At 48.0% G+C, this 12,205-nt stretch overlaps 1 pseudogene; it reads right to left on the bottom strand.

The window, feature by feature from the left end:
* Positions 2,952 to 12,205, bottom strand: part of LOC102177053 — a 50,254-nt pseudogene continuing 41,000 nt past the window's right edge.

Here is a 12,205-nt window from a genome sequence, read left to right as displayed (position 1 = left end):
TGGTAACATCTCTGAGTGCTAGGCTGGGCAGCATCCCTGAGTGAGCTGTCATCATTGCTCTCCTTCCAGTGCTGCTGCAGGGCCCTCTGTGGGCGGCCAGCCTCATCCCCTGCCCTCCCACCCGCTGGGGCCCGGCTGTCCCACTTGGATCCTTTCAGCCCTTGAGCTTGGGTGTTCCCAGCCCTCTGACACGCCAGACTGGGACAAAACTCAGTACTTGGGCTTGAGATATCGAGGAGACCATGATTCTGGAAGGGGACAGCCCTGGGGCCAGTGAGAGAGCAGGAGATCAAAGCCCCCACTGGGAGGAAGCAGAGCTGGGGAATGTGCCCACAGCCTCCACTGCCGCCTCTACAAGTGCCTCTTCTTTGCCTCTGCTTGACCTGAAAACAACAACAACAACAACAACAATAACAACAACAACAACAGCAACAACAGCTGCTGCTGCTCTGCAGGTGATTCCTGAAGATGCACCTCCTGCAAGAGCTATTGTCCTGCTGCTCTGGGGCTGCCTGAGTGTGTTCAGGACCGTCAGACAAGTAGGGCTGCCACACCTCATACTGGAGGTGGGGGGCCTGATACTGGGGAAGGGTCTGAGGCTGGAGGAGGGTCTGACGCTCGGGAAATGTCTGATGCTGGACTAGGGCCTGATGCTAGGAGGAACGTCTGATGCCTGGGGATGGCCTGATGCTGGACTAGTGTCTGATGCTGGGGGATGGCCTGATGCTGGAGGGAAGGCCTGATGATGGTGGACAGCCTGCTCCCAGATGAACACGGAGTGTAGGATAAATCTCTATGATAAATCATTTTTTCATACTTTCCTGACCACCTTGCTGTGTTCTTTTTAACTTAAGGATAATTGCTGTGCAATATTGGTCTGATTTCTGCCATACATCAACATGAATTAGCCATAGGCGTACATGTGTCCTGTCCCTCTTGAATCTCCCTCCCACTTCCCCTTGCTACAATGTTGTTTCTATGGATATATGAATAATAAAGACTGTTGACTAAAATATCATGAAAAGCTCCCACACACAAGCGTGCACACGCACACTCCCTAATACATCATTCGGGTCCACGTCAGGGTTGCTGTCGGCCACCCCACCCTGGGACCGACGGTGAGCCTTGACACCTGCACTTTGTTCCCACCCTCGGCCTGCTGCCCATGCCTCAGCAGCACAGGGGCCCTGTCCCCACAGATGGTGAAGTGATTGAACCTCTTTTCTCCAGAGCCAAGGGCATGAACACACTGTCGGTCGTCCTTTGGGGACACCTATGCTTCTGCCTTCTGGCCTTTCCATTGTATCCATCCGTTTCTCTTAACAGAATGTCCTTGTGATGACACGGGCTCCTATTACCAGCTCTGGTTTGTTCTCAGTGAGAGTACAGCTTACTCTCGGCACTCTTTATGGGCAGTGGGAAATTTTGCTTCAGTACTTTATTGAAATAAAGCAATAAATAATACTGTGATAAAAATAGTTCAAAAGTAGACTGTACATACTTTGTCACATATTCAGGAAGTCCACAAAAGATTAATAGGAAAATAGAACGGTAACAATGAATTGTACAAGTAAATTAAAGGCAGAACCCACCTGTAAAGAGACATGGTGTCTCTGTCAACCGAGATACCAGCTGCATAATAAATATTCCACCATGATCTGAACGCATCTCTTGTTGGCTTTTTTAATGTGCCGCTGAAAAAGTAAAAGTTACATTTGCTACTTATACAATCCAGAATGGCTGTCATCACAATCTAAAAATGTATGCCTAGGTCCATTCTTTAAACATGTTTACAAACAGCTGTAAAAACCTGATTTACATAAAAATAAGGCCTTTGTCAGGACTGCACTATGCTGTCTGTCTGTAGGGGACGTGGCACCTTCACCATCCAACGCACCGGCACCACAGCAGGTGCAGGGCATCGCAATTGGTCCCCGAAGAGTCTCACCAGAGAGGAGGGATCCGGGTCTACAGAGACCAGGTTATGGGAGAGATTTTCATAGTCTTCTTCTAGCCATCCTTTCAGCCCAAATTTCATTAGAAGCTCACATTTAACACCCAGTACTTTTAAATCACTTCACGCTGCAGACAAAAAGCATTTCTTGCTAGAAAAGGTACAGTTTAGGTCAGTCGTTAAAACACAAAACACCTGGTTGAAATTAAGTTTGCTCATTTCAGAGTGATTGTTGGAGAGCTCAGTTACATTCTGGAAGGATAATGCACACCGTGTCATGACGATTTTACAATCGCAGGAAAACCCCTTCTCTCATGGCTTAACATCTAAAAATTAAACAGGAATAATTACAATAAGTGCATCATTTACAAAAGTCCTATATTTGTTCATAGGATTTACACAGACAAGCACTGCAGTACATTCATTTGAAAGACTAAAATCAGGTATCAGAACATGAATTGATATGAAAGGATATTTAAGCCTGATTATACAAGAAAAAGTAAGTAATTATATAAATGAAGTCATAAGTTTACATAAATATAAGAAACATTACATTCTAAAATATTTTCTTCTATGGTATTCATGAATTTATCACTAATTAAAAACCCTGTAATAAAATATCTTCTGGTCCATATAACAAATATTAACACAGTAAAGATTGCATTCAGTTAAAAATGTAGTTTTTGTCATATTCTGGACGCTGTATAATCACCTGTATAATTAGCGTGGGTAAACTGGAAACAAACACACAGATGAGTCAGTCCTGGGATGGTGGCTGGTGCCCGAGCCCCTGCCCCTCCAGACATCCCCCGCCCCATTCTGGGTTTCAGCTGCTTTGAGAATTCAGAGAAACATGGAGGACCAAGCAGATCAAGGCGATAACTCTGTGGCTGACTTTATTCTGACATATAGCTAAAAGCTGCTGGTAAAAAACTCAAAACCCAATCCAGCTTTCTAGCTGAGATGTGAACAGGACAGAGCAGACAGCCTCCTGCCCTCAGAGTGGCTGGAGCAGGGCTGGGCCCCCAGGCCGGACCCACCAGAGGACCACCCAGAGCAGCACCTGCAAGGGAGGGTGGCCCCTCAGTGGCGGCCGAAACCCACACGATGGTGCACCTCCATGTGAAATGCTGGCCTCCGCACAGAGAGGCCCAGGGCAGGGCAGCCTCGTGAACCCTGACGCTCTGGGCTCTGCTCCCTCCGAGGACGTGCACACAGGGCATGGCCGGTAGCACTGCCACTGTGGGAGGGACACCCATGCGCACGGACGCGAGGGAGCCTCGGGCCGTGCTCTGATCACTGCGGTGACAGCTGGGCGCCAAGGTCACGTTCTCTGCTCCTGAGGGCTCTCCCGGCTGGCCTCCAGAGACCCACTGACCCTCCACTCCCAGGGCATGGCCTCCGTGCCCCCGTGGGACCAGGCTGGCCTGTACTCACCCCAGAGCTCAGCAGGAGCAAATCCTGACTGTAGTGGAATCCAGCCTCTACATGCCTGCCACGCTGCCTGGTCCCACGAGCGTGGGAGGAAGGGTGCAAACACCTTCCTTGCACTAACCTAATGCGCTTAGTCATGCAACATCACACGGGGCACGGGGACACACACTCACACCCGCAGCAGTGCCCGCTCCTACTGAGGGTCTGGGGAAACTTCTAGAGGGTGGATGAGCCAGAGAGAGCGAGCCAGGGGTCTGCCACGTGACGGTCCCAGCCACCCGGGGGGGATGGCAGTCACACTAGAGCAGCAATGGCACATTCGATGACAGAAATGCCATCATGGGGACAGCTACTCCAGGTGAGCAGCTGCCAGTCTCTCCTTAGACCTCCAGACTCACAAGGCTGCTGGACCTCTCTTCCAGCCCTCAAGATTCGATCTGTGAGACTGGATGGGGGGAGGGACCAGCTGCTTGTGGGTCAGCGGCTGGGCACTGGTGGCCTGGAGCCCCACGATTGCTGTCCTGGGGGGCCAGGCCACTCTCCCCAGCCTGCTTCAGGGAGGGCCGTGCACGGGGCTGATCTAAAAAACCAGAAACTCAGTCTCAGCCTCCCTCGGAAATATCACCGCTGACGTTGTTTTCTCATCACAACCCAGGCTGTAGGGCCCAATGGGTCAGCCTGGACCCCCGCTCCAAGTTGACTAAGAAATCTCCATAACCCCCTAGCAGAAACCCGCTGCTCCCAATTCAACGATTTCTGTCTTCCCCTGGGCCCATCAGGAACATATCTGATGAGTCGCTGGCCAGGGTTTCAGAGAGGGCTGAAGACAGCAGGGGCTGCTGATGGAGAAGGCCACCCGTCCAAGCCCTTCTGATTCTAGGAGCCCCAGACACTTGCTGCACTGTGACTTCAAAAGCCATAGAAACAACCCAGTTACACAATTTATGCCCTGCCTATCTCACGCGGTTTGTAAAAGGTCAGATCCTGTACATCATATTCCCAACACCTCTTTCTAGCATTATTTCTGATTTATCTAAACTCTAATGTCTACGTCACCATGTGCATCTGACAGGGAAATGTTGGATTTATAATGAGGAAAATGGAAAATATAAAAGCTAGCAGTTCGACTCTTCAATCGACTGAAAGCTAAGCTACAGTCAAGATTTGTAAAAATGAGCTGCATGCTCATTGGAAGAAAAATGCTGTTTAAAAAAGGAGAGAGTCACTGGGTCCCCCCCACCCCTGGTAAAGCATATTAGTGAGTTCTGGTGATGAGACAATGCAGCTTCCCCGTAAGTCCCCTTACTGAATGTGCCCAGCTTAGCACAGGCTTTACCTAAATGTACTTTGCTCTGTGAAAGCAAGTGAGAGCAAAGCTTGTAAATCTACTCATGGGAAGGGCTAATAACAGGGAAAAAAATGGCACCAAAGAGACCCTCCAGGCCCCGCCCCGTTGGGGTAAGTGCACACTCCCTCTGGGAACCCCCAGTGTGGCTGGCACAGGTAACCAGGGAGAAAGGAGCCACTGAGATGCCCCTGTCATGGATGAGACACTGGGCGGCAGTGGGGGGTCAGGACGTTGGGCACATGCACAAGGCATCTCCTGAGCCACAGAGCCTGACCCCAGCCCAGGCTGTCTGGCCATGTATCTTGACATCAAGTGGGGACACAGTGGCCCTGAGCATCCAGCCTGAACTAGCAGTGTTCTCTGGCAGAGTGGCTGTCAGAGGGAAAACCAGGACTGGGTTTGAAAGGACAACTCCCGGGATGGTGTACACTGCCTGGCTGAACTCGGGAGAGGACCTCTCCTGGCCTTAGCTTCTTCCTTTGCCCCATCGACTGACAGTGTGCAAGGGACCGACAACGGTGGAGATGAGGACGGGGGAAGGACAGGAAGGTGGATGCTGCTGTCACTGAATATGGACTCGGCCATCCTCCCAGTGTGGAGAGTCGTTGAGAGGCAACTGTGTGGCCTGAGAGTGACCCTACTGTTTTATGAAAGAGCTCTTGAGCACTGCCGGCCACACACACATCTCTACAAGCATGGGTGTCAATCTAATGCTCTGAGAACACACATGAGTCTCAGTTTTATTAGTTGGAAGAATATGCTAATATTCAACCAGACAAGAATTTGAAAAAAAGAAAAAAAGAAAAAAAAAAAAAACCACATGACTGTTAAATGTTTACAAACAGATGTTAGGATTCACTGTAGAGCACTGACCCTTGGGCATGCAATGGCACTAAAGAGACCTGTAACCTGAGAAGCAGGCCATTCCAGCTCATCACCATTCTAGCCCAGGGCTGTGCACTATGCCTATCCTGTCACCTACTGTCCGGCTGCATCTTCTTTGCCTGCATCGAAGGTGAGGGCAGAGAGGACAGGACCCAAAAGCTTGCAGGCAGAGTCTCTGTGCATGCAGCAGCTAAGCCATGGACGTCCGTTGGTCTGAATGTTTTCCTCCAAGAAAGTGCCCTCCTAAAGCTTTTATCATCGTGCTTGGAAATTACAGGACAGAAAACAAGACAGAATTTAAAACAAAGGACAAAAACAAAAAGCCACCAGCCCTTTAAAATGGCTGAGTTTCCTACTGCACTTTTGTCCATGTGTATTTGACCCCATTTGTGATGACTGTGTGACTGATATGCCCAAACTGGGAACAGAGGAGCGTGACACAGGGTGGGGTAACACACGTACTGGGACCCTGACTGGACCCTAACTGTACCGCCCTGCCTACCCCGGTGGGTGTTCCTCCTGACAGTTAGCAGGTTTCACTTCCCATCGTGGAGAAATCACCTCCTGCTATATAATACAACACACTGTCATTTGCCATGGAAATATTTTCAAGCTGTAACCAGTTCTGTCTCACTCTGGGACAGAGCCAATGGACGCTTCTTCAGGTGTCCGATTCTTCTTGTCAAACTCAAGTCTCCTTAAGGTCCGATGAAGAGAAGAACGATAGTGTGGGAGTGAACGAGTCATGGTTGTGTGTCAGGGGAAATTAGTGTTTTTTGTGTTTTCAATACACTTATGAAACAGTCCCCCAAAGCACACGGGCCCTAGAATAGGGTAAGGGCATCCAGTTGCTCCCCAAAACACAACTCACAGACACCATTCCTAAGCGGAAACCAATGTTTTAATATGAAATATTTTTGAGGGGGCTAAAACTTAAATAGCAAAAACAAACAAACAAACAAACAGACCTAACCCACCCTCTATCTTACTAGTGAAGACACTAGTTTTTTAATGACTCATTTGCTGATAAAACTTTAAGAGCAAAGTTTAACTTGCAAGATAAATTTATCTCCACATTTAGAAGAGATACCCTGACTACATGGCTCATACAAGTGTAATAAAATAATTTCCATTAAGGCAACTTTAAAAATCATTAAGCTGAAAACTTACTTCATCGAACCTTCTGTCAGTTCCCATGAAGGACTTGATGCCCTTCTTCTTCGGGGCTTTGTGCAGCAAGTCCTGGCCGCTGGTGCTGCTGCTGGGGTTGTTCCTGGGGCCATCGAGAGCCTGTCGAGCTTCGGGGAGAGAAAACGACCTTTAACCAGCACCTTCATGCAAACACACACCCTCCACAAGACCTACTGATAGAAATGGGCACCCAGCAACACCTGTGCCTCAACCTCACAGCAGACAGTGGAGTCTCCCTCACCAACCACACTCTACACGAGCAACGCAGGCTCCCGGCCACAGATAACCACCCCGGGAAGCTGAAATTCTCTGCCTTGAGCTCTCCGCGTAGGAGGGCTTGACTCCAGGCCAGCTGGTGCAGAGGCGGCTCCGACCCTCGCTCAGGGTCACTGCTCGGCAGGTGACAACACTCCAGGAGAAGGCGAGCTCCCCTGCTCTGGGCATTTCCCCACGCCTCCCGCAGGGTGACCGTCCCCAGCCATGGCAGGAGAGCGACGGTCACCATGCAGGGCTGCTGGTCAGGTCGTCCTCCATCGAGTGCTGCCTGGCTCAGGACGGGAGCTCAGCAGGTGGTGGTCTGCATGAGGACAGTGTCAGTCACAGGAGGGGACCCAGAGCCTCTTGAGAGAAGACCCCTGAGGAAAAGGAAGGGACCCTCAAGAGCGAACCCAAGAGGCACGGGGCCGTCACCGTCAGGAACGTGCCTCCCAGGCCGAGCAGACCACTAGTAAGAGCAGGAAGAAATCTCCCGCAGGAGTCAATCCGAAGAGACGAAGGTTTTCTAAAATCACTGGGGTCACTGAATTCTTCTCCCCCAGCACCTGAAGTTCACCACTAAACACAGGCACTGAACCCAGTGGGATTCCTTTACGATCATCCTTGCAACTCTTCCAGGACAAGAGGCACGGGGCTCCTGAAACTGACAATGAGGCACGCAGGCCCCTTACTTGTGGGCATCCCTGATGTCCTCGTGGCTGGCTGTGTGCAGCACCCCAGTGTGCAGCTGGTCCAGCCAAAGGGATCACAGTGAGGTAGGGGTTGAGGTTTCACACCTGATGGTGCTCTTGTCATCTCGTACCTCTTCCCGTAAAGCTGTCACCTGAGTGAGAGAGGTAAGTGTAAACTTGGCTTACAACAGACCATGTTGAAAAAGCAATCTCACAGGATTTACATTATAACCAGAAACCTATTTCAAAATCTATTAGCTATGCTATCTGCCAAGTACAAAACAAACAAACAAACAAAACAAAACAGAAAACCTTGTTCTAGCTTAATGCCATCTTAAAGGACTGTCTTGCTCAGGAGAAACGGGGGCGTAGGGCAGTAAGAGCATGTGACTGATCGCAGAGACCCCGGAAGGGAGCCTCCCTGCAGCCGGACTCTGCCCTCCCTGGCATCCAGCGACCAGATGGCCCCGCCGGGCAGGACAGCAGAGTCACACTGGAACCGTGAACCCTGCATGGCATGAACTGCCCCAATGCAAGGACTGTGCTCATAGGCAGATGCTGCTCAGAAGCACCACAGCTAGAGTAAGAAATCTCTCAGCAAAGTTGTCCAGACATTTCTGTTTGAAGGAGAAAAGGACACAGCTTGCGTCACCCTCCAAGATCATTTGTAGTGATGATTCAGGTTGCTGGAACCCATTACAACAAGTGAAACACAGAAAAGGTACCGAACCTCTGCATGCGAACACCATGTGTCTGGCACATATTTCTTGGTAACACACAGACTGGGGGCTGCACACTGAAGTGCTTACACGCTGTTTGAGTGTAATTCACTCACTGTGGTTTACATGAAGCACCCTTAGGTCTTCACTAAGAGATGATCTTGTATCAACCTAGAGTGGTTGGATAGGGAAGGAGATGGGAGGGAAGTTCAAAAGGGAGGGAATATATGGATACCTATGGCTGATTCATGTTGAGGTTTGACAGAAAAGAACAGAATTCTGTAAGGCAATTATCCTTCAATTTAAAAAATAAACTAATTTTTAAAAAATGATGATTTCTCCTGGATTTTTCTGCTGGTCCTGGGTGTGAAGACAGGAAAGACAGTGGTGGCAACTGTCTGGACCCTCAGGGTCCAGACAGGTCTCAGTTATACATTTGGGTTTGTGGTTAAGCCAGGGGAGGTTTTAGGAAATGTGCACAGGAAGCATTTTTATAAACAATGAGTATGTTGTTTTAACCAACTAACCTGTGCGTTTTTAGTGGGATTCTGTAAACAATACTGATCCACTGAAGCCAGACAGGAGCTTGATGACAACAAAGTAACTTAGTGCAAAATACAGCTGAACTCGTTTAACAGCAGCTGGATAAACTGTGCACCCTCTCCTGATCTCTAACAGCAACCCTCAGAAAACAGAAGGCTAGAAATTATCCACATGGAACTGAACAGGGATCAATCTCAAATTCCAGTTAAAATAAGCATTTAAAAAAATCAGAAAGCAACAAAGAACAGAGCAGGGAAGTGACACACCTGCAGTCCAAGTGACTATGGACTCAATGGAAACAAACACCTGCCTCAAAGTCAGGGACCACGGCCACGCCCCTTCCCCCAGACCTCCTCCTGAGGAAGGCCTCAGGATCCCCAGCCTGGCGGCCCTCCCCCAGAATGGGAACCTGCCCCACAGGTGCTGACTTGTCCTCACTTAACAGGAGGGCAAAGCAGGCACAAAGTGGGTGAGTGGCACACCCAGGTCACCAACCCCAGGGTGACAGAGCTGCTCTGCTGTGCCCAGCAGAAGGGCTCCTGGGCACTGAGCTGCCTGAACTGGAGCATGGCTGCCCAAGTCCTGCGGGAGGCCCCAGGAGTGCTTGATCAGTGGGCTGGGAGCGAGAGAGGGACGAGGAAGACCAGCCCTCGGGATACTGGACTCCAACAACAGGGGCTCATCCACGTGACCCAGAAGGAGAGGCAGCGAGCTCCCTCCTGATGCTCCCTCCATCAGGGATGCCATCATGGACATGAGAGCCTCTGGAGGAAAGTGGTCTGGATGGCAACATGGTAAAGTGTTCAGGCTCTGATCAGACCAGTCTGCACCGTGCTGCTTGGTGTGTGAGCCTGGGCACGATGCCTGGCCTCATTAAGCCTCAGTGTCCATGTCTGCTGAAATGGGATAACAGCAGCTTGGACTGCACCGAGGTGTCTGCGGGATGAGATGACAGACTGGGAAAGCACTCAACACGGTGCCTGGCGCACAGAGTCTCCTGCACACTGCTACCCCCGTCATTAGTTTGACTTCCCGCAAATCTAACATCCATGGTTCTGATTCAATCATTTAAAAAAAAAAACAACTGTAAGTGGAAATTTCATGGTGGTCCAGAGGTTAAGACTTGGCACTTTCACTGCCGGGACACCTGTCTGATTCCTGGTTGGGGAACTAGGATCCCATACGCTATGCAGCATGGCCAAAAGAAATAAGCAAGATTTTTTTTTTAGTATTAAATAATACTATGTGCACGTGTGTTAGTCACTCAGTCGTACCTGACTCTTTGCGACCCCATGGACTGCAATCCACCAGGTTCCTCTGTCCATGAGATTTTCCAGGCAAGGATACTGGAGTGGGTTGCCATTTCCTTCTCCAGGGGATCTTCCCAACCTGGGGATTGAACCCGGGTCTTCTGCACTGCAGGCAAATTCTTTACCGACTGAGCTACAAGGGAATGTCTATTATAAATAAGCATGAGATGATTCAAAGGCAAACAAGTGGCAGAAATGCAAACTGTTACAGTTGTCCCAACAAATGACCTATCTCCAACAGAACCATCAGCATATTTCAAGTGGTGGGTAAGTTTCAAAACTTCCATTAAAATGTCAATTATTCACCACTACATAACTGCACAGTGTTCATTTTCATTCACGTAACACGATAAGGACTCTTTAATACTTCACAGAGAAACAAAGGCCTGCTAAATTACTAAATAGTTTACCTTTCGACGCTGCTTCCTTAAATCACTAGGCTGATAGATGCATGCAAAGAAGTGAAGAGAAACCAGATTTATTGCAACTTTGAAGCTAAAAATTCAAGAATCAGTATAGGCAAATACAGTAAAGCAAAAATGGTGGCAAGCATATAAGTGAGATTAAGACTTAGAGAGTCCCTTGGACTGCAAGGAGATCCAACCAGTCCATTCTAAAGGAGATCAGTCCTGGGTGTTCATTGGAAGGATTGATGCTAAAGCTGAAACTCCAATACGCTGGCCACCTCATGCGAAGAGTTGACTCAGTGGAAAAGTCTCTGATGCTGGGAGGGATTTGGGGCAGGAGGAGAAAGGGACAACAGAGGATTAGATGACTGGATGGCATCACCGACTCGATGGACATGAGTGTGGTTGAACTCCGGGAGTTGGTGATGGACAGGGAGGCCTGATGTGCTGCAATTCATGTGGTCACAAAGAGTCAGACACGACTGAGCAACTGAACTGAACTGAGCTGATATTGCATGTGCGTTCTAATTATTGTTCATTCTTGCCAACCTTTAATGTTGTCATAGCAGACATTTTAATATTTTCAGGTTGGTGGTTGAGTAGGGGTACTTCATTTTGTTATGAATTCAACTCCACTTTACGAATGTGGTTGATTTCCTATAATTTAGTTATTAGTCATTTGACTTGTCTTACTTCTTTGTGAAGGGCCTATTCAGTGTTTTTTTTTTTTTTTCCTTTTTACCTATTTTTCTATTAGGTTGCTAATACTTTATTATTAAATATGTATTTTATTATGCATTGTAAATAAAAGACCTTTTATGTTTGTATCCTGAATATTTTCTCCTAGATTGTGGCTGATCTGTTTTCTCGGTTGGTGATGTATTTAGGTGCAGACATTTCCTTATGTTTAATGAATCAATATTTATCAAACTGTTTCTTTACACAGTAAAGTGCTTCTAATACCTTATTTAGGATTCACTTCTTACCTCCAAAAGAGTAAAGATACTCTCAAATTTTATGTGCTGAATTACCACAAATTTCATACAGTATTATATTTTATATTCTACTTCTTCTATTTTCAATTTGGAGCTTTATTTTCTCTTTTTACATTGATTTTTAAATTTATTTCAAGCTGAAAGTAAATTTTGATGGGGCATGACTATAAGCTAATTTTATATTTTGACTTATTGGTGTATATTTACCCCAGAAATACTTATACTCTGAGGGTCCAGACAGTTGCCACCACTGTCTTTCCTGTCTTCACACCCAGGACCAGCAGAAAAATCCAGGAGAAATCATCATTTTTTAAAAATTAGTTTATTTTTTAAATTGAAGGATAATTGCCTTACAGAATTCTGTTCTTTTCTGTCAAACCTCAACATGAATCAGCCATAGGTATCCATATATTCCCTCCCTTTTGAACTTCCCTCCCATCTCCTTCCCTATCCAACCACTCTAGGTTGATAC

The sequence above is a fragment of the Capra hircus genome, chromosome 6, assembly GCF_001704415.2.
Source record: "Capra hircus breed San Clemente chromosome 6, ASM170441v1, whole genome shotgun sequence".
In the NCBI taxonomy this organism is placed as follows: domain Eukaryota; kingdom Metazoa; phylum Chordata; class Mammalia; order Artiodactyla; family Bovidae; genus Capra; species Capra hircus.
The sequence above is the reverse complement of the archived record's forward strand: the minus strand, read 5'-3'. Positions and strand labels throughout refer to the sequence as shown.